This window comes from Ambystoma mexicanum (genome assembly GCF_040938575.1).
Source record: "Ambystoma mexicanum isolate Mex_15411 chromosome 12 unlocalized genomic scaffold, UKY_AmexF1_1 Mex_chr12_unloc.2, whole genome shotgun sequence".
In the NCBI taxonomy this organism is placed as follows: domain Eukaryota; kingdom Metazoa; phylum Chordata; class Amphibia; order Caudata; family Ambystomatidae; genus Ambystoma; species Ambystoma mexicanum.
In genome coordinates, this window is record NW_027182323.1 from 1,591,644 (window position 1) to 1,612,238 (window position 20,595).

Sequence of the window (20,595 nt, forward strand, 5' to 3'; positions counted from 1 at the left end):
TAATAGCCCAAAGTAATAAAGGATCTAGGTGGCAACAGTGTCTGCCTCTCAGTGCTGGCACACTTAGGTGAGTGAGGGGAGGTGGCAGGCCCGTCTAGGGTCTGCCGCTGCCCACATCCTCTTCCTCTCTGTCCCATCCACCAAGTTATCTTTTTTTTATTTATTTTTTTACTTTTATTTATTTAGCTTGGCAGCACAGGAACAGGTGAGCTACATACAGGACAAGTATAATCAGAGCAATGCAGGTAATACAAACATATAAAGCAAATTCAAAACCAGTTTGTGCACATGTGGCAGACATCCAAGGTGGGTGTGGGGGCAGTGAGTGAACAATTCCGGAGGTTGTGCGGGAATAGCAGGGGGAGAGGACTGGAGATGTAGAGTCCGAGGCAGAATCAATGGGAGCCATGTATAAACGAAACCTTGACCAAACATCTCTGGGTCTTTAGTGGGTTGGCTGTTGTATAGCCCAGGATTCTTCGGTGTCCGATGCCCATGTGACCGCCCTGAGCCACTGTGCATGGGTGGGTGTGGTAGGCCGAAGCCAGCAGAGTAAAATAGAGCGTACAGCAAGTGGCATGCAAAGTCCAGCCAGGTTTTTGGAATCTCAGCGGAGCTCAGAAAAGTCATGGAAAAGACAACTCATTGGGGATAGGGTAATAGGGTGATCGAGGATAGCTGACATAGTAGCACATACTGCGCTCCAAAATTGAGTGAGACGGGGGCAGGACCAAATCATGTGGATATAGCCAGCGTTGTCGCAGCCACACCTGGGGCACCTTGGGGACAAGTCATTTGAAATGTGGTGTAGTCTGCTCGGGGTGTAGTGGTATCTGTGGTGCACCTTGAATTGGATCAATTTAAAGCGGGAGTTAAAGGATACCTGATGAATACATGCACACATTCGGGCCCATCGTTCATCTGTGATTTCGAGACCAAGGTCATCCCCCCAGGTATGTCTTAACTTGGTAAATGTAGGGGCCGATCTAGCCTGTACCAGGGTGTAGAGTCTGGAAACTTTGCCCCTCATGGGGGTGGGAGAGGTAAGCTCCGTAACTGCAGGTTCATCAGGTGGCAGCACTGGGAAACTGGGGTATTTGTGTTTAAGGATTTTCCGGAGGGGTGACTACTGAAGCCAAGCGGATGGTCTCCGCTTCAAGGACAGTGGAAGATCTGGCCACTCTATGAAGTTACCCTGTTCGAAGAAGTCCCATAGTTGTTCATATCCAGGCTCTGCCCACCGGCGAACGATGACGGGAGGTACATGTGGGACCTCCGGGAGGAAGTTCCAAAGTGGAAAGTTACCATGAAAGGGGTGGGCGATGCCTAGTAATTACCATGTTTTAGATAGGGCCAGAGAAGTAGAGGTCGCCGGGTCAAGTGAGTCTAATACCCTCGGCATGGGCGTGATAACCAGGGAGCAAATATCACGATCGCTGATCGATAGCTTTTCGAGTCTGACATGAGGTGGGGGGTCCAATGTTTTAAACAAGTGTGAAGTGTATTGGAGTTGGGACACCAGCCAGTACTTAAGGAAGTCAGGAGCACCGAAGCCGCCAACCTCCATCGGGATGGTCAAGGTCTTGAGTTTAAGCCGGACCATGTCTGAGTGCCAAAGAAAGGTATTAAGGGTACGAGTCAGCACCCGGAAGAACCAGCCGCTCGGCCACTGGGGGATATTGGCGAACCTGTACAGAAGCTGGGGTAATACTACCATTTTTAGTATCCCTATCCTGCCGGCAAGTGAGATCGGGAGCCTACTCCAGCGACTTTTGTCGTAAGGCTAGTGAGGTATTTTTGGTAGTTCTCTTCAAAAACCTGTTCGAATCGGCGAGACACTACTATGCCCAGGTAGGTAAAGCTTGACTGGGCCCATGTGAATCGCTGGGTATCAGGAGGGGGGCGTGTGCAGGCAGTGAGCGGCAAAAGGGTAGATTTAGAGCAATTTACTTTGAGGCCAGAAACTTGTCCAAAAAGGATATCTTCCAATATCGGAGCCAAATTGGTGTCGGGGGAACGGATGAAGAGAAGGGCATCATCAGCATACAGGGATACTATGTCCGCTAAAGGTTCCATCTCTATGGCAAAGACCAGAGGAGAGAAGGGACAGCCCTGCCTAGTGCCCCTAGTTATTTGGAAAAGGGGGGAGCATCGGTCCTCAGTACGAACCCTGGCCACTGGGTTGGAGTACAGCAGCCCGACCCAGGAAAGGAAGCGGGGCAGAATTTGCATTTTTTAAGAACCCGCCAGAGATTCTCCCACGAGACAGAATCGAAGGCTTTTTGCATATCGAGTGCCACTGCTACTGCATGCAGATTTGGGTTAATCCTGCTTATAATGTTGAAGAGACGCCTCAGGTTCAGAGAGGTGGAGCGTCCCGGAATAAATCCCGCTTGATCGGGGTGAATGATATGCGGCATGTAGGGGGCAAGGCGTAGGGCTAGTAATTTGGCGTACCCGTTGATAAGCGAGAGTGGACTATAAGAGCAGCATTGAGTGGGGGGTTTACCGGGCTTCAGCAAAACGGTTATTGTGGCTTCACAGAGCGAAGGGGGAAACAGACCTACCTCCACTGATTCCTCCCAGAGGGCCATTAGGCGAGGGAGTAGGAGTGATTTGAAGTGTTAATAGAATTCAACGGGAATGCCATCTGAGCCTGGGGATTTCCCTGATGAGAGTGAGTCTATGGCATCCAAGAATTCCCCGGTGGTGAATGGATTCTCGAGACATCCAATGGTCTCAGGGGAGAGGATCGAGAGGGGAAGCTTATCTAGGGAAGACTAGATCTCCCCTGTCGGGACATTGTCTGCATTGGCATATAGGGATTCGTAGAAAGAGAGGAATTCAGAGTTAATATCTTGCAGGGACGTGGCTAGGGTACCATCGGGTCTCTCCACTCCAGGGATGGGAGGGGCACCAAATTCTCGGTGGAGAAGCCTGGCCAGAAGATGGCCTGGGCGTTGACACTCGCCGTATTTCCTCGCAAGTCCCGGGCTGTCCAGGAACCTCAGTTCGCGGTCCGCAAGAAAACGGAATGTGTCAAGTTCCGTACCGATTGATGCCAGGAGTTCCGGAGTTTGGTGTAGCGAGCATTGAGCTTCCAGTGCGGACAGCATGGCTTTGCTTTCAGCAATATTTCTGTGAATTGTTTTAAGGATGCTGTTCTCCTTAGACAGGGCAATACCTCTTATATAAGCTTTGAAAGATTCCCAGAGGGTGGCCTGTGAGGACACTGTGTTGGTGTTAATTTCGAAGAACTCCTCAATGGCGGTCTCCAGCTCTGAGCTGAAGACGGGGTCGAGGAGAGAGTGAGGTTTCATTATCCAGTGTCTGCTGCGGTCACGATCCGGGCCCCAACAAAGGGTAATAGTCACCGGTGAATGAACAGAGAGGGTTCTGGGAAGGATCGATAGGTGAGATATGTTCCTTATAAGTATGTCACACACTAGCCATCTATCGATTCAGGAATATGAGTCATGCACCGAAGAGTAGAAGGAGTAGGAGCGGGAGTCGGGATAGAGAAGCCTCCATGCGTCCACCAGGGAAAGACTGGGGAGAGATGACAGTGTAGTGTAGGCTGCTTTGGAAAGTCGGCGAGGTCTGGAGCCGTATCTGTCAAGGTCTACGTCAAATATCGTATTAAAATCACCTCCCCAGAGGATTATTGTTAGCAGGAAGCTGTCAAGGAGAGACGTGAGATGTGAATAGAACTCCAGGTCGTCGATATTGGATCCATAGATGTTTAATAGGACCACCTCCTTATTCTGCAGACTACCATGGACTAACACATATCTGCCCAGGGGGTCGATCTGTGTAGATATGGGGTTAAATTTAAGGCTCCTGTGAATTAGAGTCATAACTCCCCGGCTTTGGGTAGAATAATTAGTAAAGTACCTCTGAGGGCCCCACATTTTGGCAAATCTTTCACAATACTCGGTGTAGGCGTGCGTTTCTTGTAAAAACAGTATTTTGACCCAATGGCGTTTGGCCTGAAGCTGTAGTTGTTTCATCTTCTTATAGTTTCCCAGCCCCCGCACATTCCAACTCATGAATGTCAAGTTATCCTCAGTTGACAGTCCAGAGGTGGTCATTAGAAGTGACGGATTAACGGGGTGGTGCTCCCCATGATCGGTGCACCATTTGATCAGCCTTGCAATAATAACTGAACAATATTGCCCCATACTCTACCTCCCCTGTGGATACCAAGCCTTTTTTAACATAAAACCCAACAACGCCCACCCCCTCCGACGTCCCGCCCCCAAACAAACAGAGGAATGACAACCCCATGCCCAAACAACCAAATCCAAACCAATGGCATCAACGCCGGGGGGCCTGTGAGCTGGCCTGGCGGCGGTGCTCCGGACCGGAAGGCAATTTAAGGATAAGCATGGTGCCTAGTGATGACATCTTGTGCCACCCGGGTAGGACTCCACCTGGGTGGAAAGGGCATGATCGCAAAATATAGAAACAATTTTCTCACGTATGGGGGAAGTAGCCCCCTAATCAATCAACTAGACCAGGAAGGTGACTGAATTTAACAGCAACTAATAGAGTAAACTAGCAACAGTGGATGAGCGCTGCGGAGAGAAATTGAACCAGAGAGGCGTTCAGTGATAACTACGAGAGTCTCCCATGGGATTATGAGGCCAGCCCTAAGGACCAGAACATACATGTCATAGACCGAAAAACTCGAGTAGGCGGAAGACAGCCCCTTCTCACGCTCATCCACCGGGTAGACATTTCTGTACCAAGTCGGAGTCCCAAATCATGAACAATCAGCCAATAAACATAACATTGACAATGTGTGTTTCAAAAGGGGGTCAGCCGGGGAAATGTTCATCGATAAATCTGGAGGCCTCCTCAGGGATTGTGAAGAAGTAGACCTGGTTGGAATGTTCAATGCTCAATTTAGCGGGGTATAACATGGAGTATTTGACCTGCAGGTCTCGAAGCCTCCTCTTTACTGCCAGGAAGGTTTTGCGTTCACGTTGGACTGCCACCGAGAAATCAGGATATAGATGGATCCTGGCAGCGCCCAGAATGAGTTCACCCTTGGCTCTAGCCGGCCTGAGCAGGGCGTCACGGTCACGGAAGTTTAGAACTCTACCTATAATGGGTCGTAGTGGTGCACCCGGTCTGGGCTTTGCAGTGAGGGCACGGTGGGCTCTCTCGATCGCGAACTATGGGGAGAGTTTTGGAGTCTAACAATTTTAGTAGAGTGCACTCTAAGTAATCCTCCATGGGTACCTTTATGCCATCTTCGGGTACTCCGATAATGCGGAGGTTGTTACGTCTCCAGCGTGATTCGAGGTCCTCGTTCTTTTTCTCAACCTCGGCGACACGGCCAGAAAGTGTGGAGACCTCCGCCCTTAGAGAGCTCAAGTTATCCTTGGTGGTACTCACTCGTGTCTCGATCTCGGCAACCCGGCCGTCGGTCCTCTCCATATGAGCCTTGATAGAGGATATAGTGCCATTCATGTCGTCAAGCTCTCTGTGGAGCGTGGTGAACACCTCCCGGATGTATTCCATCATTTTTTGAGCGTCTGCCGGGTCCGAGGTCGAGGGGTTAGATGGTTCCTACCCGGACACCTCCCCCACCGGCCCCAACGGGGTTTTTGTGAAAATGTTAATTGAGCATTGCTTCTTTCCAGCTCCCTTGGTCATGGCACCAGGCGGAGGGTGGGCCCGAAGGCCTGGGCGGGCGGCAGGAGTGTCGAGGCAGGTCGGGAGGCAGAGGGCAGGACACAGAGGATGGTCGGACAGGCTATTCAGAGCATTCGGGCGCCCAGAGGACGACAGGGTTGAAGTGGAAAGTAGTGCTGTAATAGGATGTGGAGTCTCTGGTCACCACTGCCCGCCAGTTCGCAGGTCCGGGGGGGATCTCCCTGGCCGGCAGTGGTGTGAGGGCACTGAGTGGTCAGTGAGTGGATCCCCTGGTGTCGACCGCCCCGAAGATCACGGGTGAAGGCCAAGAACCGGAGATCAGTGTGCCGTGACAGGGGTGGAAGTAGGAGCAGCTATGGGCACTGATGTGGTTGAGCAAACTGGGGAGTCCACTTCCTGTGTCGGAGGAGAGGTCCGCCAAGGCTCCCAGCAAGGCAGTGGTGGACCACAGAGGGGTTAGCAGGACGCCCACGGCCAGGCAGCGAGGAGACAGTCACTGCAGGGGTCTTCGATCCCAGTATATCCAAGTAAAGCAGAGGGTCCAGTCACTGCGCGCCGCGGTAGGGGGGACCAGCCTGGTGCACCACTAACCATGGTCTGTGTGGTGTCCCAACTGATATATGTGGCGCAATGAGCGGGAGGTGTATCACCACGGCGAATACCCCATGCAGGCACTACGGTGGAGAGCAGTAGGATCCACACCAAGAGAAGAGGTCCCAATCCAAGGGCCAGCAGCGGGCAGCGTGTGCCAACACCTAAGTGGTGCACGGGTTAATAGATGACGGCGCCCGAGGAGTCTGTGTCCCCCCCGACAGGGCCCACCAGGTCGCGTTAGGAGCGGGGGCCCTGTGCGTCTGGCAGGGTAGCAGGGCAGCGGAGCGTGACGACAGCCACAGTGGGTCCCGGCACAGAAGGTCCAGGTTCCGGTCGTGAGTCCAGGGAGGGAGGCGACGCGTGCCAGCACCGGCAGCACTACAGTGCGGATGGGCAGAGTGTCTGGTGGGACCCGAAGGGACTCACCGCAGTAGCCAGGAGCGGGAGCGTCCCGCAATCCGGTCCCAGAACAGGAAGCCTCCTCTCCGGATCCACAAGAGGCACTGATAGGCAGCACGCCGCCCTGGGAGAGGCGGCGGAGCAACAGCTCTACATTTGGGGTTGCACCCCGGGGTCCAGTCAGGGGGCTGGTGTCTGCGCACAGGCCGCAACGGTTCCTCGAGGAGTGGGGAGAAGGTGACGCCGCACCGCACAGTGCCCCTCCCCCCAGTAGGCCCCGGATCCTCAGAGTCAAGCCAAATGACTCTGGAGCAGAGGAGCGGGGCAGAACGGCGCCAGCTCCCGGCCCAATTTCAAAGCACTGGATCTCTGCGATAGGGTTGATTCAGGACGCGGGGTTCGAGCAGCACACGCCCGGGTCCTGCAGCAATTTAATAGGGTGGCTGGCCCAGGTTTTAATAGGGCACCAAAGGAGGATTCAAACAGGAAGGCGCCCCACAAAGCGGAGTTCACAATCAGGCGGCCATCTTCTATGAGAGCTACAGCGCCCCCCTCCCCAACCAAGTTATCTGAGTTGTGATGTGATAGAGATGCACAGAGGGATACAGAGAAAAAAAAGATTTCAGTACAGGGAGACAGGATTCAGAATGAGAAGGCAAAAGAGTGGGGACATAATTGAAGAATGCATGAGGAAATAAAGTGGACTGAACTGGAAAACAAAAGGGATTTATACTGAATGGTAAGTGTTATTACTTGGCTAGACTAGCTAATTTGGTTGCATCCTGCCTGAAGCTATTTTCTGACATGGCATTGCATTTTTACTGGCATCAAGGGTAAATTAAAGCCAGTATGATGAGCGTTCCTATATCGCTATACTGGCATATATGGGTGCAGCCAGTCGTGACATGTTTTCTTATTGTGGCATGGCATTTTTACTGACAACGTCAGCAGGACTATGTTCTTATGTATGGATACTGGCATATAAGGGCAAACCACATCAAGGATAGTGGCCCATCACAGCCTCTGAGCGACTAGATCTCATTGCAGTACACTTGCTGTGGAAGCAGACACATGCATGTATGTACGCATGTACAAATGCGTAGACTGTGGCTAGTGTCTGCACTTTGCACAACCACATACACACTCTAATTTCACTTTCTTCTATCATTGGGCTTTGGTAGCTCTGCACTAGTGGTGGAGTTATGAGCTATTAATCCGCGGATTTATGTGCCTCTATTGCTCTTCTTAGGTACTCCTCCACTTATCGATGCTCCATGGAATGTGTCCCTGTTGAGTCTAGCATGATCTCTAGATTAAAAACTGTTACATAGTACCCACTGAACCCTTGCTTTTCAGCTCTTTTGTCTCATCACAAGTATAATCATCCAACCGATTCTTGAGGCCCTGCTTCGCTGTAGCTGTTCCAGGAGACACCTGGTCCTTTGCAAAAGAATAGTGCGAAAACCGTACAGAAACATCTGACCTCTTGAAGACTGGTGTGCACCTTACTTCCTCCCACTTTCCGGCAGGAGATTTATTTATTGATTACGGTAGCGCCACCCACGCTGCAGCATCGCGCTCTCCCTCTGTAAGGCGGCAGAGGTCCCTTAGCATCTACTCTCTTCTTGGGGCACATTTCTTCTGACCGGCGGCGGATGCCGCCTCTTCTGCATTTTACTTTTGCAGCGGATGCTGCTTCATGCGTGTTCTGGTTTGGAGCTGCTATCGCGGAGCTGGGCACTTTCTCCCTCGGCGGGAGCAGGCAAAACACTTGATGGCCGATGCCGCAGTGCTGCAGGCTGACCCGCACTCCGGCTGCACAAGCACCCTCTTCACACACGGCTGCGGCCAGGGAGGGTCTGCCGGTGGGTCACTGGGCATCCACTCTCTCCTTTTCTTGTGGCAGTGGGTGCTGCTTCCTTTTCTTTCTCCTGCGGGCAACAGATTGTGCTGCAGGGGTCCGTCTTCCTCGTCGCCATTGGTGGGGGGCGACAGTGGACACACGGCCAGCATCACAAGTGCTGGGGGTGCCAGCATCTTGGTAGATTGCCGGGATCACCCAGACTTTCTGTTGTTGCAGGACAGGATCCCAATGGCCCATGGGGACATGGGCCTGGGCGCACTGTGGATGCCGGGAGCATCCTGGATGGAGGGTGGCCTGGGTGGACCCAGGGCACCATGCTGAACTGGGGGGCCCCTATGGGACTCCCGAGAATGGGAACTTACCACCGTTGCTGGCACCCGTAATATCCCGGTAACACACGGATTTCAGGCACCGGTAATGGTAAGGTGAGTTTGCTGGTAGCCGGCCGGTGGCTCAGGCGGGTTACCGGCCAACTCATAATGAGGCCCAATGTCTTTTGGACTGACATACTCCTGCCCGTATTGGAAGTGAAAGAGCTTGAGGGACTGGTTAATCTTCTTTATGGCCAAAGCTGTCTGAACTGGTCAGGGTGCGGAGTAACAGCTCTCCTCTAGCCCTACACCAGCTTAGGTTTCCTAGGAGTCAGCCGTTAGTAAAACTCTATGTATGGAGCCACTGGTGATGATGGTTGACCAGCTGGGATTCTTCATGAAGCAGTGTGTGCAAGATGCCCATATTTATCTAATGGTGTCAACCGAGGAGAGCATCCGGCAGCTCAAACAACCCTCCCAGAACATTAGAGACTGGAAGAGGACAAACGCAGCCCTTCCAAGACTCAGTTCTTGTTCTATCCCTTAGCTCTGCCTGGGAGAGTTCACTTTACATATTGTTTCTGCGCCAATATATTCTACAGTTAAGTCCTGGGCTTCTTTGTGTTCCCAGACTGTCCCTTGCAAAGCATGTTGTATTCACTATCTAATCTGATGAACAAAATCTACAGCTACTGAAATGTATGTCACCTCTTTGCCTAAAGATGGTTTTAGGACAGTAGTTCAGGGACTGGTGTGATTAAGAGTGGACTGTATGAATTATCTTCTGTATTTCCACGCAAAGTCAAATCTGGCACCCCTAAGGCGGTCTAACATACTGAAGCCCTGCTTGTATATGCATTAAGGATGTTAGGTCAAATTTCTCCTGGTCACTGCGTCACAATGGGGGGCAAGCAACATGATAAATAAAGCTCTATATTGTTTTAAAAACTTTACAACTGTTCAGCCCAGTGTTTCTGTCTATTTGGATTAATTCATATTATATGTAATCAGGTCATCTAGAAGAAAAACGTTGATTCTCTATTAAAAACAAACATTAAAAAGTGGATCCTTTCCTTTTCTAAGGGGGCTTGTGCAGTGTGGAACGCATCTGAACCTGTGCTGTGCACTGTTACCGTGCACTCTGAATTCTCGTCCACCATGTTTTAAAAGACTTTTTGAGGAGTGCTCCTGCAGCTTGAATTGCAATTGGATGTTTTGGATTTATTAAGAAATTACTGTATTTGTGATTATTTAGTACGTGTATGTTGCAGTTCTCTATTTCTCTGGAAATTGCCCTCTGGTTCCTTTTGGGCGGGAAAAGTGTTCACAATACTAAATAACAATAATAAAGACAATTCCCTTGCATAAGATTGCTCAGGCCTGCTGTGGCCAGCACACAGCCATACTGCCCAGGCACCCTCTTGCAACCAACTCGTTAAAATGCCATTATCGGTCACAGGTTGATACATCTGTAGGGTTGGTCACAATATGCACAACCAGAAATACACTTCACACACGCATGCTCAAGCCCTCTAACGATATTCATTTTCTCTGAGACAAGTGATGACATTCAACCAATGGCGTTCCTGGGCTGCTGAGTTACTGGGGTGCCTTCTGGCTGCTCTGTGGTAATTGCATCGGCAGAGCCCCAAACCAACACATGGCAGAGGACACCTGGGAGACAGTCACACAGCTGTCTATTGAGTCTATGTGATGCTGGAAGCTCAAACAGGATGCATGTCTTTAAAGCACCGCATCCACGTGCTTCTCTCTGTCTTCCTCTGGCACGTGCACTGCTGTGCTATAGCCGCCATCCTGCGCCCCCTGTGTCATACTGGGCCCCCTATGTGTCGTCCTCTTTGGGTGTGTGATTCAAATTCATGTGGCTCTCTGGGCATTGCATTTTCCAGGGAAAACAATATCTCTTCTGTTGCTGATAAATCGTTCAGGTGTGTGGCGCATGGTATGAGGTGCATAGGTGGTGGTAGTGATCTAATACAGGGACACTCACCTGTGCCAGGTGCGGGCACAGGTGGTTGATGCAGCACTGGAGACAGATCCACGTTTACAAAGGATTTTGGATTGATTTGGGGCACTCAAAATGAAACAATACATTCCTTTAAAACTTCAAAAGATGGGGAGTGTCCATGGAGTAAGACATATATATTAACGGGATCTTGGTCGCAAGTTTAATCCAGTGTACAATGATCTGTCTGACTTCACTGGCATGGAAGGAGCCAGCTGGCTAAAATGTTACTGTGTTGATATGCCGTGCTTCAGCACCCCCTTCCATGCGCTATCATAATAATGGGAAAGAAAAGCACACGTACAGTTCCGTTTCCGTAGTGTAGTGGTTATCACGTTCGCCTCACACGCGAAAGGTCCCCGGTTCGAAACCGGGCGGAAACACTTTTAGCGAAAGCCTCTTTAATCCTCACTTTTCATCTTCCATAGTGAAGTCCATATGCACAACGTGATATGAACGAACACTATTTTAAAAACTATTTAGTAGCAAAATTAATACAGATTACATTTTTTATAGTGATAGTATGTAAAGAACACGGAACAAAATAAAGTCAGACGAAACTAAGACCGACTTTCGTTCATGATGTATTCGAATTGTAAATACTAGGAGCGGGAATGAATGAAATAAAGGGAAATAAAATTGAGATTCCGAAAAGCGTCTCATTTCAGTGAAAAATGTGAGGTTCCACCGAGATTTGAACTCGGATCGCTGGATTCAAAGTCCAGAGTGCTAACCATTACACCATGGAACCATACACTTAGTGCCACGGTACCCCTAATTTTTAGCTAAGCACAGGTGCCCTGAAATCTGCAGTACTACGAGATTTATGATAGCCTAATGCACCCTTTCCCGATATCAGTAATTCTTAATCATTGGGACTTTGTATTATACTTATGTCTTTGTAAAGAGCTTGTCACGGAGAATGAGTACCTCAGGGAGCACTGAGCAGAGGTTGAAACCCCTTAACATATGCACCTTACCATCTCACCTGCATGGGATTTCATGACTCTTTCTTGCCTTTGGACCACTCATAGAATACAGGCCTGGAAAATTATGTTAATTCCCCATTGCCGTCATGATGCCATTCTGGAAAATGACTTGAAATGGCTGTTGCATTGGGCTCTGTTCAGAAAAGACTCTTGGGTTTTCTCCTCAATTACCATATCTCCAAGTGAGATTAGGCAATTTAGTATCTAGCACAGTCTCTGAACATTTCGAATTTTACAGCTTGTGAAAGATTGATATGATTGTATGAGTGTGGATTATACACAACAGTATGATGTGTTGGCCTTACTACAATGAAATAGGAATAATGTAAGGAATAGTTGAAAAGACTCTTGCTGGGGTGGACTGGGTTGTTGGCTCTTCTGCCGAGTACACCAGGCTGCCCCAGTGCCCACCCATTGGTCTAGCACAAAGGCAATCTCACTAGAACCCATTGCTTGGTTCAAAACGGAGTGAAGATCCCAGGCACGTACCCCATATGTTTCAGTAAAGAGCCAGCCTCCCTTTGAACCATGCCTGCTGAGCCTCCTTAAAGCCCCACATCTTGTTCCAGTAGAGATTCAGCATTCTTGGGACACCCCCACCCCCTTGCCCAGCTGCCAAGTTTTCAGTCTATGTATGTGTGACATTTACATATTTGGAATGTACTTAACTGTTGGGGGGCCGCAGGTGGACACACTGCCGGCCTCTCACGTGCTGGGGGAGCCAGCACCTTGGTAGTTTGCCAGGATCACCCGAACTTACTATTGTTGCAGGCCGGGACCATGATGGCCCATGGGGACATGGGCTTGAGGTGCCGGGGGCACTGTGGATGCCGGGAGCATCCTGGGTGGAGGGTGGCCTGGGCGGACCCAGGGCACCATGCTGATGCAGGAGGCCCAGACCAGCGAGACCTGCCGGACCGTGATCACATGGTGTGGGCCTGCAGGCCAGGGCTGGGGACTGGCAGCTGAAAATATTTAACTGTTTCCAAAATCCAGGTCTCACTCCTGCAACCTTCCTGAACCTCCCGCTCAGGACGAATTGTGTATCTCTGGTTTTGGGCTGTGGGGAGTGACATTATCTAATTCTTTTCACCAGCCGGGGCTGGAAACTGCAAACGGGGGCTGCTCTTTTTCCAGCCCTATGTGTCCACCTGCCGTGTTAGGCTAAACACGGGGCTAATTGCTCATGGTCATTTCCTCTGTAAAGAGGATGTTTCTCTGCTCGATCGTTGGTGTGACATCCATCGCTGACAAGACATAAACAAAATGGCCCCCGGGTCTCTGAAGTCACCTGGAAGGTGTGAAGAAGACCTTGCCCTTCCAATCGTGAGTCCCTCTCCCTCGGGACAGCCACCCCTTCCTGTCCTGCTGCCTTTCTCCACCTGGGTTACCTTTGCTTTGTGACCCTTGTGTTTGCCGCCCTGTGAATTGGAGTTGGAGGGGCCTTGGCCCTCCACTATGTTATTGCCTGGTGCCCTCATGCCCCCCTTTCAGGGTGGGTGTGCCATCTCTCTAACATATGACGTCGGGTGCTGCTATGCCCTCATCCCGAGCTTTAACCTGCTGTTGGCCTGGCATTTATCCTCGCCTGAAGCCCATAACAAATTAAGCCCAGGCATAATTATTTACAAAATATTAATATTCAACATGCAAGTCCACACAGACGATCAGTAGCGTACGTGCTTCAACACTTCTGTCCTCCAGCACCCAGCTCATTCTAATGCCATCAGCTCTCTTTTCAACATTGTACTACTTTTGACTGGCCGCAACGGCCAGAAGGGGTTGTCGCCCCTTCGCTGCCCCCATCCTCCTCCTCTTTGCTTCTTCTTTTTTTCTTTTAATAAAACCATGCTCTCTCAATCCGTCGTTAAAATTCAATAATATGTCTGAGCCCACCTGAGATAGGTCAACCCCATCTTTATCGTAGTATCCTGGTACACCCCAATTTATTAGGCCATCCCTAAACATTGAGAAACATGCTCCCCTGCAAAACTTTGTCATGTCCATATTCCATTTTTTCTGGCACTTCTCCACAGCCATGTGTGAATTTGCACCCCTCCATATTTATCTGGGCACGATTCTGGCCATATGAGTCCACAAGCGCCCCCTTCCTCGCTCAATGCCCAGAACGTGGCGCACATTTCCTTAAGCAGCTGCCTTCTTCCCAGCTGTGCCACATCGTTCCCCCCCAGATGGGTTATTATTGTCTCTGGGGGTCACTCTTCACCCAGTAGCGGCTCTCTGACCTCCACCCGGCAATCCATGTGGGACCTTGTCCCAGGAAGCTCTTCTTATTATGCCTCTGAAGATGTTAACACCTCCCATCAGCGTACTGGAACTCTCTACCGGGAGGTCCCCTGCGAAAGAGTGTTTCACCGGCAGCCCTGATATGACAAAGCCACTGTCACATTAGGGTGTCGATCACCAGAGTCATTTTGAAGCATGCAGACATGGATAGTGGGTGCAGTTAGAGTACCACGAGATCAGGCTTAGGTCAAGAGAGGGGTTTTACTGTTTTGGATTCTGTCAGGCCTCCCTACGCATCCTTCCCTCTCCCCACTCTCTGCAGACACAGGCACTCTATATATGACATTGGAAGACAAGGTACACATGTCATAGCAGCCTGGATTGGACACTGACTACATTCTTGTTTTGGGCCAATCTGCTGTAGAATGTTGCCTTTATAAAGGCAGGAAATGTGGTCCTCAGTTGATTCATCTTTGGATTCTCAGAAGAAGGAGAGGAAGGATTCATTGGAAATGTGTTGGGAATGGTTAGTTTATACCAAAGTTCTCTGCCATAGAGCTGAAGACAGAAGGCTTCAGGGCAGAGGCAAGCTCTACTATCTAACCCACCCAAGGGCACATTTGGGGTGACCAGCTTGCGCAATCTAGCCAATCATTTTTGAAAAGTCTGCACTGTACCATTTGAGCACTTCGAGCGGACTCAACCTGTCTCAGCGCCCATGATCTCGTGGGACCACCAATTGAAACGGCTTGACACTGACTCGATCCAGAAAGAGCTCCAATAAGCCTGACTCGATGCTGCTGAGCCCCAATCACAATAGACATGCGCATTTGAAGAATCTTTGTCCCCCTTGTCTGCCTCGGCACCTCAGTAACTTTTAAGCCACCTTTCTTAGCCATTTAAAAGACATATCCTTGAACATTGAAATGTGCTGCTAAAATCATTGGCCAGCACCCCTGTCTTCACACTGAATGCCCCTTTATTCCCATAGTGTGTATTCTCTCCGTTTCCTTTAGAGAGGTGGGTCTTTATTGTTTTTAATTTGTTGTATGCACTGTACGTATTTCCTAAAGTTCCTGTTTTTGTAGAACCTTGGTTGGGCATTTATTCATGTTGGTACCACCATACTATTGGTGTTTGTGTGCAAATGTAACAGCTCAAACGCCTCAGAAAGAATTTAGACTGCCCTTTGCCACAGTTACCAAAAGAGGCATAGGGGGTATACCTGTCGGGTGTGTCGGCTTCCCCTTTATGACTGCGCTCATTGCTGGTTTAGTAGCAGTCTGGGGCTGAGTAGGTGTTTTGGACACTACTCACCCCTGTGCTCCTACAGAGCAATAGTCATTTCGTCACCCCGAATGTAAAATTTTCTGTTATGCCCCAGCAAGGTTTGTGCCATACAAAACACAATACATACATGCAATAAAACATGCCTGTGCTATGCTATAAGATCCTTGTGCACTGCCACAGTGAGGCGTTATGTATTGCCGTATGCTGAAATGAATGTACTACTGCTTGCAGACGGCGGCGAATCAAGTGCACAGTTTTACTTTGACTATGTACATGTTAAGAGCGTTGAAACAAAGTTTAAAAAAAACACATCAACGAATAGGTTATGATAATTTACAGCTATTTTTAAAGAAAACATTTAATGAATTCTATTTTTCCCTTTTAAAGAACTCCTTCGAGGCACTTCAGAGAAGTCACGTGGAATGTTTGCCTGCCCAATCCTGCCTGCTGCTGCTGCTTCCCATGATCACTTTGTTCTATGCTATCTATATTTGTCAGTCACCATCTCTCCAGGGGTTTTGTTTACTGTGAACCCCATTCGCGGTATTGCTGAGGCAGCTCCGGCTGTTTGTTGTCTAGACAGGGCCCCAGTCTGGTAATGTGAACTAGTCACAAGAAGGATAGTCTTGAAACGTGAGCGACGGAATATGTTCAATGTAGTGAGATGCGACATAAAATTATAGTCCTCTTTACCAGAAACCCAAAGAGGATGTAACAGTATATCCTTTAAATGTTGGCGTTCATGCGTACCCCAAAAAATATATGCACCTGGAGATGCCGGGGATTGAACCCGGGGCCTCATACATGCAAAGCATGCGCTCTACCACTGAGCTACATCCCCTCACCTAAAACACACCATCGTAATATCTGTGCCGTCCGACCCTCGGCCCAGTAATTCTGCAAATGAAATCTAGTTTGTAGAAAAGGTTCGGCAGTGAAATCGAAAGTGATAATCGATGCAGGACCGAGATTGTTTCTGCTATAGGGACTGCTGGTGGCTGTGCTACATCCCTTTACGATAACGTTCCACTAATGTTAGAGTCGGCACGGAGTTTTTTGTATGTGGGAACTGTTTTCATTCTCTATCTCTGTTCTACTTTGGGATGTTTCCTCTTTCGCCTCGCCACAGAAATCAGAAGGAATGTGTCAGGCTTTCGTTTGCCACCACATTCTCATCACCTGGTATAGAGCGAACTTCCCACAATCTTTCTTCTGTTTTATCTCTGTCCGCAGAATATCGATTTTCAGGGATTACAGCTGGCTTCACTAGCAGGAATATGTGTCACTGGTGTTGTGCCACAGAGGGCCGATCCAATAGCAAAGCACCACCACGTGACTGCTTGGCACCATGTGCTGCTGCTTTTAAACAAGCACTGGCAATGCCAACAGTTTGGACTTTTATCTAGGCCTGGGAAAGGCACTTGCCAGGCACCACCCTAGTGGTATTAACTGGCCACTGATGGTACCAGCAGCAAAATGGTGTGTGTACCTGGGTATCTAATAATAGTGCCGGCAAACGTCTAATACTTAAATCTTAAAACACAAGCCATCACAGTAGGCTTTGTCAATGCATGTTTTTATCAAGACTTCAGTGAAGGACACGCATGGTGCTTGTGAATGTAGACTTGGTTACGACATTTTAATTACACCGGTGGCACTTTACTCCTGCAATTAAGACATTAGCCCTCAGAAGACTGCTTTGAAAAAACACTGGCAGACATTTCGAGTGCAAAGCTAGATGGTAAGTCTTGATTAAAGTTAACTCAAAGAGTTCCCATAATTAGGAGTTTTGGGTCTGGAGGGGCAGGACTGGGTGGGAATGGCCACATGGCCATGGCAGTCAATGGGTGGGCAAATAACTAAACAACACTTACAAGCTTTGGTTCCCTCCTCAGATGCCTTTTTCCCCGATCTGGACTCTAATGCAATAGTTTCAGCATATAGGTGGGTGCCACCTAATAGCCCAAAGTAATAAAGGATCTAGGTGGCAACAGTGTCTGCCTCTCAGTGCTGGCACACTTAGGTGAGTGAGGGGAGGTGGCAGGCCCGTCTAGGGTCTGCCGCTGCCCACATCCTCTTCCTCTCTGTCCCATCCACCAAGTTATCTTTTTTTTATTTATTTTTTTACTTTTATTTATTTAGCTTGGCAGCACAGGAACAGGTGAGCTACATACAGGACAAGTATAATCAGAGCAATGCAGGTAATACAAACATATAAAGCAAATTCAAAACCAGTTTGTGCACATGTGGCAGACATCCAAGGTGGGTGTGGGGGCAGTGAGTGAACAATTCCGGAGGTTGTGCGGGAATAGCAGGGGGAGAGGACTGGAGATGTAGAGTCCGAGGCAGAATCAATGGGAGCCATGTATGAACGAAACCTTGACCAAACATCTCTGGGTCTTTAGTGGGTTGGCTGTTGTATAGCCCAGGATTCTTCGGTGTCCGATGCCCATGTGACCGCCCTGAGCCACTGTGCATGGGTGGGTGTGGTAGGCCGAAGCCAGCAGAGTAAAATAGAGCGTACAGCAAGTGGCATGCAAAGTCCAGCCAGGTTTTTGGAATCTCAGCGGAGCTCAGAAAAGTCATGGAAAAGACAACTCATTGGGGATAGGGTAATAGGGTGATCGAGGATAGCTGACATAGTAGCACATACTGCGCTCCAAAATTGAGTGAGACGGGGGCAGGACCAAATCATGTGGATATAGCCAGCGTTGTCGCAGCCACACCTGGGGCACCTTGGGGACAAGTCATTTGAAATGTGGTGTAGTCTGCTCGGGGTGTAGTGGTATCTGTGGTGCACCTTGAATTGGATCAATTTAAAGCGGGAGTTAAAGGATACCTGATGAATACATGCACACATTCGGGCCCATCGTTCATCTGTGATTTCGAGACCAAGGTCATCCCCCCAGGTATGTCTTAACTTGGTAAATGTAGGGGCCGATCTAGCCTGTACCAGGGTGTAGAGTCTGGAAACTTTGCCCCTCATGGGGGTGGGAGAGGTAAGCTCCGTAACTGCAGGTTCATCAGGTGGCAGCACTGGGAAACTGGGGTATTTGTGTTTAAGGATTTTCCGGAGGGGTGACTACTGAAGCCAAGCGGATGGTCTCCGCTTCAAGGACAGTGGAAGATCTGGCCACTCTATGAAGTTACCCTGTTCGAAGAAGTCCCATAGTTGTTCATATCCAGGCTCTGCCCACCGGCGAACGATGACGGGAGGTACATGTGGGACCTCCGGGAGGAAGTTCCAAAGTGGAAAGTTACCATGAAAGGGGTGGGCGATGCCTAGTAATTACCATGTTTTAGATAGGGCCAGAGAAGTAGAGGCCGCCGGGTCAAGTGAGTCTAATACCCTCGGCATGGGCGTGATAACCAGGGAGCAAATATCACGATCGCTGATCGATAGCTTTTCGAGTCTGACATGAGGTGGGGGTTCCAATGTTTTAAACAAGTGTGAAGTGTATTGGAGTTGGGACACCAGCCAGTACTTAAGGAAGTCAGGAGCACCGAAGCCGCCAACCTCCATCGGGATGGTCAAGGTCTTGAGTTTAAGCCGGACCATGTCTGAGTGCCAAAGAAAGGTATTAAGGGTACGAGTCAGCACCCGGAAGAACCAGCCGCTCGGCCACTGGGGGATATTGGCGAACCTGTACAGAAGCTGGGGTAATACTACCATTTTTAGTATCCCTATCCTGCCGGCAAGTGAGATCGGGAGCCTACTCCAGCGACTTTTGTCGTAAGGCTAGTGAGGTATTTTTGGTAGTTCTCTTCAAAAACCTGTTCGAATCGGCGAGACACTACTATGCCCAGGTAGGTAAAGCTTGACTGGGCCCATGTGAATCGCTGGGTATCAGGAGGGGGGCGTGTGCAGGCAGTGAGCGGCAAAAGGGTAGATTTAGAGCAATTTACTTTGAGGCCAGAAACTTGTCCAAAAAGGATATCTTCCAATATCGGAGCCAAATTGGTGTCGGGGGAACGGATGAAGAGAAGGGCATCATCAGCATACAGGGATACTATGTCCGCTAAAGGTTCCATCTCTATGGCAAAGACCAGAGGAGAGAAGGGACAGCCCTGCCTAGTGCCCCTAGTTATTTGGAAAAGGGGGGAGCATCGGTCCTCAGTACGAACCCTGGCCACTGGGTTGGAGTACAGCAGCCCGACCCAGGAAAGGAAGCGGGGCAGAATTTGCATTTTTTAAGAACCCGCCAGAGATTCTCCCACGAGACAGAATCGAAGGCTTTTTGCATATCGAGTGCCACTGCTACTGCATGCAGATTTGGGTTAATCCTGCTTATAATGTTGAAGAGACGCCTCAGGTTCAGAGAGGTGGAGCGTCCCGGAATAAATCCCGCTTGATCGGGGTGAATGATATGCGGCATGTAGGGGGCAAGGCGTAGGGCTAGTAATTTGGCGTACCCGTTGATAAGCGAGAGTGGACTATAAGAGCAGCATTGAGTGGGGGGTTTACCGGGCTTCAGCAAAACGGTTATTGTGGCTTCACAGAGCGAAGGGGGAAACAGACCTACCTCCACTGATTCCTCCCAGAGGGCCATTAGGCGAGGGAGTAGGAGTGATTTGAAGTGTTAATAGAATTCAACGGGAATGCCATCTGAGCCTGGGGATTTCCCTGATGAGAGTGAGTCTATGGCATCCAAGAATTCCCCGGTGGTGAATGGATTCTCGAGACATCCAATGGTCTCAGGGGAGAGGATCGAGAGGGGAAGCTTATCTAGGGAAGACTAGATCTCCCCTGTCGGGACATTGTCTGCATTGGCATATAGGGATTCGTAGAAAGAGAGGAATTCAGAGTTAATATCTTGCAGGGACGTGGCTAGGGTACCATCGGGTCTCTCCACTCCAGGGATGGGAGGGGCACCAAATTCTCGGTGGAGAAGCCTGGCCAGAAGATGGCCTGGGCGTTGACACTCGCCGTATTTCCTCGCAAGTCCCGGGCTGTCCAGGAACCTCAGTTCGCGGTCCGCAAGAAAACGGAATGTGTCAAGTTCCGTACCGATTGATGCCAGGAGTTCCGGAGTTTGGTGTAGCGAGCATTGAGCTTCCAGTGCGGACAGCATGGCTTTGCTTTCAGCAATATTTCTGTGAATTGTTTTAAGGATGCTGTTCTCCTTAGACAGGGCAATACCTCTTATATAAGCTTTGAAAGATTCCCAGAGGGTGGCCTGTGAGGACACTGTGTTGGTGTTAATTTCGAAG

General features: G+C 49.7%; 3 non-coding genes across 3 annotated transcripts; 1 reads left to right on the plus strand and 2 right to left on the minus strand.

Annotated features, from left to right (window-relative positions):
* Window positions 1-11,168: 11,168 nt before the first annotated feature.
* On the plus strand, window positions 11,169-11,241 carry TRNAV-CAC (transfer RNA valine (anticodon CAC)). Its single transcript has one exon. It is a non-coding gene; the product is annotated as a tRNA-Val (tRNA).
* Window positions 11,242-11,537: 296 nt separating this feature from the next.
* Window positions 11,538-11,609, minus strand: TRNAQ-UUG (transfer RNA glutamine (anticodon UUG)). Its single transcript has one exon. It is a non-coding gene; the product is annotated as a tRNA-Gln (tRNA).
* A 4,544-nt stretch (window positions 11,610-16,153) lies between these two features.
* Window positions 16,154-16,225, minus strand: TRNAA-UGC (transfer RNA alanine (anticodon UGC)). Its single transcript has one exon. It is a non-coding gene; the product is annotated as a tRNA-Ala (tRNA).
* Between the last annotated feature and the right edge of the window lie 4,370 nt (window positions 16,226-20,595).